The 8,878-nt window shown below is 46.8% G+C and overlaps 1 long non-coding RNA gene across 3 annotated transcripts; it reads left to right on the top strand.

Annotated features, from left to right (window-relative positions):
- Window positions 1-5,473: 5,473 nt before the first annotated feature.
- On the top strand, window positions 5,474-7,681 carry LOC136472569 (uncharacterized). Of its 3 annotated transcripts, none has more exons than XR_010762383.1 (5): window positions 5,474-6,031; window positions 6,153-6,324; window positions 6,412-6,501; window positions 6,624-7,244; window positions 7,355-7,681. It is a non-coding gene; the product is annotated as an uncharacterized lncRNA (long non-coding RNA). The 3 variants fall into 3 exon arrangements; XR_010762385.1 differs by having other exon boundaries at window positions 6,624-7,249; XR_010762382.1 differs by having other exon boundaries at window positions 6,624-7,681.
- The last annotated feature ends 1,197 nt before the right edge of the window (window positions 7,682-8,878 follow it).

Below are 8,878 nucleotides of genomic sequence, written 5' to 3'. Positions count from 1 at the left end.
GAGCAGATCTGAAAGATGCTAGTGTTTGATCTAGTTAAGATTTGAATGAGCTTTTGGTGATAATAACAAAGTGGTAGATAATTCATGTATCTAGCTGCTGTTAAAATTTGGTGGTATTTGGTCTTGTGGTTGGTGCGTTATGCCTGTTTAAAGTTGGGTTTCAGAAATGGCCGCTCTCTGTCAATTGTGGACCAGTTTCTGTAAATATATAATTTCGACCCACTTAACTTGAGAATCATGCTAAGATGATTAAAGATGAATTGTAGAAAATTTCATAAACTTTCGAGAATGTCTTGTTGCATGGCTATTGGATTTGTGTAACTCTAGTTATAGCTAAATCTTGTAGCTGCTGTTTGCATGTCCAGAAATTGGCAGATTCCAATTATAGTGTTTGCTTGTATATTGTTAAGTGTAACTTATGCCTTGAATGATGACTGAGTTAGAGCACCTGAGATCTTGGGAAACTTGTGTCTTGCTTGGTGTTGTCGTCTTCTTTGCCATCTTAGCATGATAGATTGTGTGATGTTTAAGTTAAGCATCGCAAAGTACTTAAGTGTGTTAGTGTAAACTATGCTTGTCTTGCTTGCTATTTTGTGATGCGTCTCATGGTACTATTCTTCATATTTATGCACTTGTATATTGCATCTCATCTAGGTACGCTAGATGCACCACGTGAAGGATGCGATGTTGGAGCCAAACCCGAAGATTTGGTTTGGTGGATATATCCCGAAGATGGAAGGACTAAGCAAGTGCTAGGACCGGAGATGTCACCATGACGGTGTAAGCTAACTGAACTGACTTGTGTCGGATCCCAGGCAAACCCCAGAGTATATTAAGCCTTCTAATTTCCGAAATGCAGTTAAAGTATTATTGTTACATATATATATTGTTGCATTAAGTTTAGGTGTTGGATGCAAACACTTGCTGCATTGGTTATCCAATCCTTGTCCAGATATTGATACCCTGAATCCTATGTAGCTCAGGCTCGTGTAGTGCTAAGCCCTGCTTAAACGCGGTAGAAGTCAGGTGATTTTCTGTCACCTGCGAGATTTAGGGACATACATATGGCATGGTTGGCTATATTTGCTATCGTGGAAAAGAACCTGTCTTAATTTGAAATGAAGACCGGGCGGAGGCTTGCCGGTTTGTAGTGACTCCGTCTGTGTCGCTTAAGGACTGAATCTTGGAGCCTTTCCTGTTCATGTTGAACGCATGCCTCTCTCTTAGTTAGCCGTATCTGAAGACCGACCACGAAGCCGAGTAGCGCACCTCAGGCCGGGAGTCGATAAGTATAAAGTACGCCTTGGAAGGGAGCCGTAGGCATGAGTCCAAGGGCAGGTGATTTAAAAGTCCTGATCGTCCTGGCAGAAGGGTAATCCCTGAGAGCGCTGGCGCTGATCGAACCCGCGAATTTGGTTCCTGAGTTGTACCAAAGGTGACCCATGGCTACTCTTGCAAAGTATGCCAGGGTGAGAGTTAGGAATACCCCCTCAGCTGAGTTGTAATTCGATTCGAGTCGCCGTCTCTCCCGGTTAGTGAGAACTTGACGGGCTTATCTCCAAAGTAGATACACTAAATAACATAATGGTTCAGAAATGATGATATGATGATGACAGTCTTATTATACCTGCTATGGTTAATATTGTTTGCTCCTAATAAGTGAGTGCTCTAGTACAGGTGCAAATCTAGTGGACAGGTAAATGATGATAACTCGATGCTAAGTTTAAATTGGTCACTATATTCATAAGCTCTTTTATGCAACTGTGTCAAGCTAGCCCACCTCATAAGCCTTGCATGACCCTTGGTGTCCTTTATTTCTGGTTTTGACGGGTAAGTCTAGCTGAGTACATTCTCGTACTCAGGGTTTATCCCACCATGTTGCAGGTGAAGTTCTCGGCCTGTTGAAGATGGTGGCTAACCGCCGATGGGCTCGGTGATTCTATAGTTACTTCTCATCTATATGCTTTTGTCGGATGATGTCACTTATGCTAGCAATGTATTTGGAACATATATTAATGAAATCTTTTGAAAGCTATGTTGTTTTCACTAATCGGTTTTGAAACCCAAACTTGTACTATTATTTGTGAATCCACTTGTAATATTATTTTCCGCTGCAACCCTGTGTATGTGTTGTGTATTTGCTTAATCACGCGATCTTGGTTGTGATGTTGATTTACCGAGGTCCTGCGTGACACTCGGCGGACTACCGGGTTTATATACGTGAGAGTATACGCGTGTCAACGTGATAAGCGGGGACAGCCGTACTTGATCTTGTATAAATTGGGCGGTTCTGTTACATTTTGGGTTGAGTAAGGCCCAAAGACCTTATATGTTGTTAGCTCCGGTAGACCTAGGACCTGTGGGAGCACAAGCTCGTGGTAACGAGCCGGGCAAGGCAGCACATGCATGCCGCTCTCGGCCATGGCGGCACCTTGAACGTGAGCAATCAAAATCATGAAATCCACAGACATCTCCTTTTTCTCTTGAAGCAACACACCTGCAACCTGCGGTGCGCCGTGCACGCCGAGCCCGTGCCGCAGCCGTGCCGTGGATCCTCCTCCAGCACGTCCACAAGGATGATGGCACGGCAGTCGGCAGACGACGGACGGCGAACGTAGTAGAGTAGCTTCCCTGTACTGGATCACTGGCATGGATCGGAACGGCGGCACCAGCACCGCACACCGCCAGCACACCCAATCTCACTGGCGAACGGGCCTAACCTCACGGGCACGACGTGGAGTAGGTAGGAGAGGAGGTGATCGATGCAACTCATAGTCCCTTGTACTATTATACAGTGAGTGTAGTGGTACACTATTCAATTAGAGGCTGTGAGTGTAGTCATAGTCGTTGCGTTCATATGGATGCGATCAAAGACATGATTTATGATTACAATGTTTTGAGAATGATACGGTGCAGTCTATTCCATGAAAAGTGCAACATATAGGCCAATTTAGGGAAACACTTGGTGATCCCTCAAGTACACCAGAATCCACACATAGTGACATTAGATCACTAGACATCGTAGCTATAACAAGGCCTTGTTTAGATTGCAAATTTTTGCAATCTGGACACTGTAGCACGTTTTGTTTATATTTGACAAACTTTGTCCGATCATGATCTAACTAGGCTCAAAAGATTCGTCTCGTGATTTACAACCAAACTGTGCAATTAGTTATTTTTTTACCTATATTTAATGCTCCATGCATGCGTCCAAAAATTGATGTGATGGAAAGAGAGTGAAAAAACTTGGAATTTGGAGGTGATCTAAACAAGGCCCTATAATGAAAGATTATTCAAATGTATATACTGTATAAACTAGTGCCATGCAGTACATCGATTGTGGAAATTGGAAAGTGTATTCTTTACAAATCAAAAAATTGTGGCCGCACTTGACAATAGATGCAGGGGAACCAGCTGAGAGATAAATGTTACAACTCTAAGCTTTTTTTTTTTGGAAGACGTCACCGGAGGGGTGAGAGCCCCACCTAAATGATTTTTCATTGATACCAGGCAAGCCAGGGGATGGAGGGTGCCGAGCACCTAATACGTGGATGACCCTTGATGGTCAGAGAAGTACATGAATGGGAGAGAGAAGGATTATAACACTTAACATAACAAACAACAACATTAACAACAAAAATAACATGATTTAGCTACTAGCTCAGCCTACCAACCAGAGTGAGCGCACACACTACTTCCTAACTTGTGCCACCACTGATGACAGGCTCTGAAGTCCTCTAGCCCACGTGCAGCTGTAAGGTATTGAGTTGGATCCAATGGACGACAGCCAGGAAGCTGTAGGGCATTGAGGTGGAGCCAACAGGCGGAAGCCATGACTAGCATCGCCTAAGAGCGCATCTGGGCTCCAACCGATGGCCACCAACGCCATTTGGAGGAAGGAAGCCTCAAAGGGGAGGACCTCCGGGAGGAGAACGAGGAGATCTAGAGAAGAGATCAAGGTCCACGCAACCCAGCATATGATGAGGCGAAACACTCAAGTGATCTAGAGGACGACGGGGCGAGCCGTTGATGGCGAGCGCCTGACAGCAAGTAGTGTTTGCAGAAGCCAAGGGGTCGGAGGGTAGCCAGATCAATAACAAGAAGGGGGAGAGCAATCGGGAAGAGCACAAGGCTACATCTAGCGTGGACGGAAGCAGATGTGCTTGCATCGATGCCTTCAAAAAGGGGAGTGACGTCCACGAACGCCACCATCGATGACAGAGCACAGGCTCGTAAAGGCTTTCGCCCTGAGAACTGGCCAGCAGATGCAACAAGCTTGGATTGGTTGTCGCGATAGCAGTGGCTGGAATCTACGGTGACGCCTCTAGGGAGGGAAACGACGCTTGCTGCGCCATCATCGCTGGTCTGGAGCAAAGTCAGACAAGGTTTTCACCCAGATTCCATATGCCTGTGGAAGCCTACCCAGAGCGTAGCGCTACAAACCGGAATATGCGGCGACGAGAAGTAGCCGAAGGGGATGGGCTGGCCAGCCAGAGTCCCGACCAGCCATGCCGAAGCTTTGTCACCGCTACTGCTGCCACAGGCGTCGGCGCCGGCGCCGGCACCGGCACGCCCCTGGTTGAGCCCTGCAGCTGCTTGGACGAGGAGGATGTCGTCGTCTAGCTGGTGGTGCAGGCCCATGGAGTAGCAGCGCACAGGGACACCTGGGCGGGTCCCTGCTTGTGCCCGTTGCGCTAGATGCAGGTTCACGTGAGGAGCCTGCCCGCAAGTGCCGGCGCGAGCGGGAGGTACAGCAGCAGGGCTGCCGCCTCCGCTCCTCAGGACCGCAGTAGAGCTTCTAGAGTTCGATGACCATGAGGCCCAGCATCGTCCCACCGCGCTGTCGCCGATCGCGAGCACAACGGGCTACTGCCCTGCTGCGCAAGCCAACACGCATAGGGCGAGGCCACCTGGTCGTCACGGGCAGGCGCAGGGCGAGTCCGACAGGCCTTCGGCCATGTAACGACCTGTAAATGGTTACAATTGTTCACAAGCACCTTGAGCATAAAATGCATCTAAAATTTTCAAAAATCATAAATCTTACATGTTACTTGTGAACTTATTGAGCATCATGTGCATTTTGAATTCAAATTAGAACTTGACTTATGCCTAGACCAACCAAAACCGAGCACTGCTTGTTTAGGCGGATAGCCCGTCTTCACCACCGTACCATCCGTCAAGACATCTCATAGACTTAGAATAATTTTAGCCAACCCGTGCACTGACAGAGCGTCCGTCGCCACCGGCGGACTGTCCGTCAACACATGCCGACACATGTCCCATGCATGTGTCCAGCTGTCACACTCGCGCACTCGAGCCCCGGCGGACTGTCCGCCAGATCACACCGACACCTGTCTCATACAGCTATTGTGTTGTCACACTCACACACACCTTGGCCCCACATGTAAGTCTCTCTCCCTCACACCAAAACCCACTAGCCAGCCCTCTCCACTCTCCCACCCTCATTCCCCACGCCCAAACACTGGAGAAGAGCAAAGGAGAGAAAGAGAGAAGGAGAAAGAGGAGAGGAGGAAGAAGAAGAGAGGAGGAAGGGGAGATGGCGTCCAACCCTGCAGCTGGCCGGCGACGAGCTTCTCCACCACCACCATGCCCTGGACCTCACCGGAGTCGAGCAGGAAGGCCTCCCCAAGCTTCATCTTCTACCTCGAGCTCCAATGGTGCCCCAAGGCGATCTCCCACCCCAAGCCGTTCTAGCCCGAGTTGCTGCGGTTGGAGAACCTTCAATACATGGTGAGCATGTCCCAAGTCATCTCCCTCGCTTCCCCTAACCCTAGCAAGCTTTCCCATGAGCTCTATGCCCCTCCATGATGGATTCCACCATGGATGAGCGTCCTGCGCGGCGTCCCCAGCGAGGGTGCCCTCCGGTAGGGCAGCCCCTAGCGTGGCAGCCCAGCACGGGTGGGCTACGGCGCGGTGGCCTGACCACGGCCGCGGCTGCTTCTCGTGCTGCGTCAGCTCCGGCGGATACTCGGCCGGATCCATGGGGTGCATGGTCGGATCTATCGTCTAGGTGAGCTTTTTCAACTGCAATTGACTCCTGTCAAGTGTTCATCTTGCTCTTCATCCTATTTTCCCTGTACTGATGTTATGGCTGGATGGATGTCCAACATGTTTACCTATGGGTTGTGCAGGCAGTGCCACATAAGCCAGAAAAATTATGCCGCAGAAGCCGAGTTCAAGATATGCAATTTCATGTTTGTTGTTTGCTTCCACCTAGGCATTGACAAGGAAGAAGGTGCTTAGTAGCTTGGACTGTACTGCCAAAATTTAGATGGATGAATATAAAGCATTTAAGTTAGCAAGGTATTTATGTGTGTGCTTCTTCCTTTTTCTTTGAACTAACTCCCAATGAATTTCATTCTCACCCCAATTCTTATGTATGGCTCACAGTTTGGTAAACTGATATGTAATGATGGCTGCTGTTAATGTTGAAAGTAAAGGGATGGAGCATGGAGGCGAAAGGAAATTTCATTTATCCATGTAGGCTTCTCCATGTCCTTGACATTTCAGCAATCTAGAATTTTCTTAAGTTTGGTCAATAGATTTAGATTTCACCAATCTTGTATGGTTTGTAACAGGCTGATTACTTTGCTGCGATGCAGGTAGCTTTGTTGCTTGGTAGCTACTAAGAACAATGCCTCTGCTACAGCAAGGTAAAGAGACAGCTAAAAAAACTAGATGGCTATAGTGTCAGCCTCGTGTCCTGTTTCATATCCAATTGGTGCATGGACATAAACATGACAAGATGAAAAGAGTGTCATCAGTAGAACCAAGAAAATTCTAGCTTTAGTGCCTCCTATATCCATTTTAGCCTTTTAATGTTGTGTTGCCTCCTTTTCCCTACAGGTTGTAGTCAAGTCCCAAAATAAATTTGTATGTGCGCAGTTCAGCTTCATTTTCATGTTTAAGAGTCTCAGGTGACATGTGCTTAGATTTTTTGTAAACTGGTCCCAAAATAAAGTAGAACCAAGTATGCATTATTTGCCTATCCATACGGAGCTTTATTCATTATATTTCATTATTTGCCTATCCACATAGAGCTCTACTCAGTATATTTCACAATGCTATTTTATCTTTTATAGGATTAAAACCATATCCTGTGAATTGCTGGACTATTCCCATATGTCACGGACAAAGGTTCCCTTTCTGTTTTATCTTATATTTTTGTAGGGCCTTGAGCTCTCCGAGTTCGAGTTCAAGGACCTGTACATCAACAATGCTATGTAAGGTTACCGTTTCTTCCTACTATCTATTGTCGCCTGTTGAGATGTAGTAGCCTGTGGTTTTTGGTTTGGACATTGGGTGACGATGCTGGTTGTGACTTTGCAACCAGATGGATGTTGCCGGGAGCAGGAAGGCTGTTGTGATCCACGTCCCGTACCGCCTGCGCAAGGCCTTCAGGAAGATCCACGTCAGTGCTTGCTCTTGAGTGCTTGCTTGGCCTTTTTGTTTTGTTAGCACTTGAGTGCTTGCTTGGCCTTTTTGTGATATAGATATATGTTTTATTGTCATAATATGAGTCTATTTGTTATTATTGTGATTCTTGTACTATAGAAGATGTTTAGAAACTTTTGGCTAAACAATCTTGTTTGGGCCACAATATTACAATCAAGTTTGCCAGGATACTTGATCATGTATTTTACTCGTCACAGGATGATTTGGGGGAGCACGTGTTGGTAATTTGAATTTTTTTTTTTACGAAAAAATCGATTTGTAGGGGTAGCTGATAACACCAGCCGCCTCTACAAATCGATTTGTAAGGACGGTCTGAAAATCGCCCCTACAAATGCATGATTTATAGAGACGGTATGGTAAGGGCGGCTGGCTGAGCCGTCTCTACAAACCATCGCCAGCCGCCCCTACAAATATTTTTTGTAGTAGTGCTCGGAGTACAGGTTATCATCTATGGGGGGCCTAATGCATGAGTTGAAGGAAATCCTTACTGATGAATTTACAGAAGCTTCAGTAGAGCATGTTTCAAGAATTTGTAATGCAGTAGCACATGAGTTAGCCAGTCTAGGTAGTTTCTTTCAGGCTTCCTTTGGGAGCCAAGTAAGGCATGCCCAGGGTAGGACGGAACAAGGATTTTTTTTTTGGACTAATTAACCCTTGCTATTTATCTTCAAGGACCCTGTTGCTCTTTGGTTTCCTTCCCTGTCCCGTTTTCTTGCTGCTACGCGGCGCTCGCTGGCACGGCGAGGCCGGGGAGCGACACCCGCATGTCCGTGGTCGGGGAGCGACGCCAGGGGAGGCAAGGCCGGCCCCTCGCGTGGGCATCAAATTTGGCATGTGCCACAATTACGCGCCGGGGTCACGCCCGGGAAAAGGGCCGGGTTGTTTCCAAACGAGGCCTCGGAGAGAAGTTGTTTTTAGTCCTGGTAATATACCAGATTGTATTCATATGTTGGTAACTAGTGATTTATCGGGTTCACAAGGTTAATGGAATCCCATGGTTCCCAAAAAAAAACCTAATCATAAAAAGGAAAAACAGCATGTTCGTTTCGGCTTATACGATCGTGGATTATAAGCTGCAACAGTATTTTTCTCTCACACCAAACCAGCTAGCAGTACTTCTGGCTTATAATCCACGATCGTTTCAGCCGAAACGAACAGGCTGAAAATCCTCCCGAGCCCCTTAACTGTTGGTGTAGATCAATTTACCTCATTCAACTATAAAATCAATTGTTTGCGCTCTTCAAATTATTAAAACTGTTGGATTTACCTCTTTAACTGGATTTGAAAGCGATGCGATTTTGGGTAATGTAACACCATGCCTACTGTCCTACATGACGCCACGTCACCAACAAAGAGCTAAATCGGACTTTCACAATAACTTAGGGAGGTTAATTAGACTTCA

This window comes from Miscanthus floridulus, chromosome 8 (assembly GCF_019320115.1).
Source record: "Miscanthus floridulus cultivar M001 chromosome 8, ASM1932011v1, whole genome shotgun sequence".
Lineage (NCBI taxonomy): Eukaryota > Viridiplantae > Streptophyta > Magnoliopsida > Poales > Poaceae > Miscanthus > Miscanthus floridulus.
Note: the sequence above shows the minus strand (reverse complement) of the source record. Positions and strands in the feature narration are given on the sequence as shown.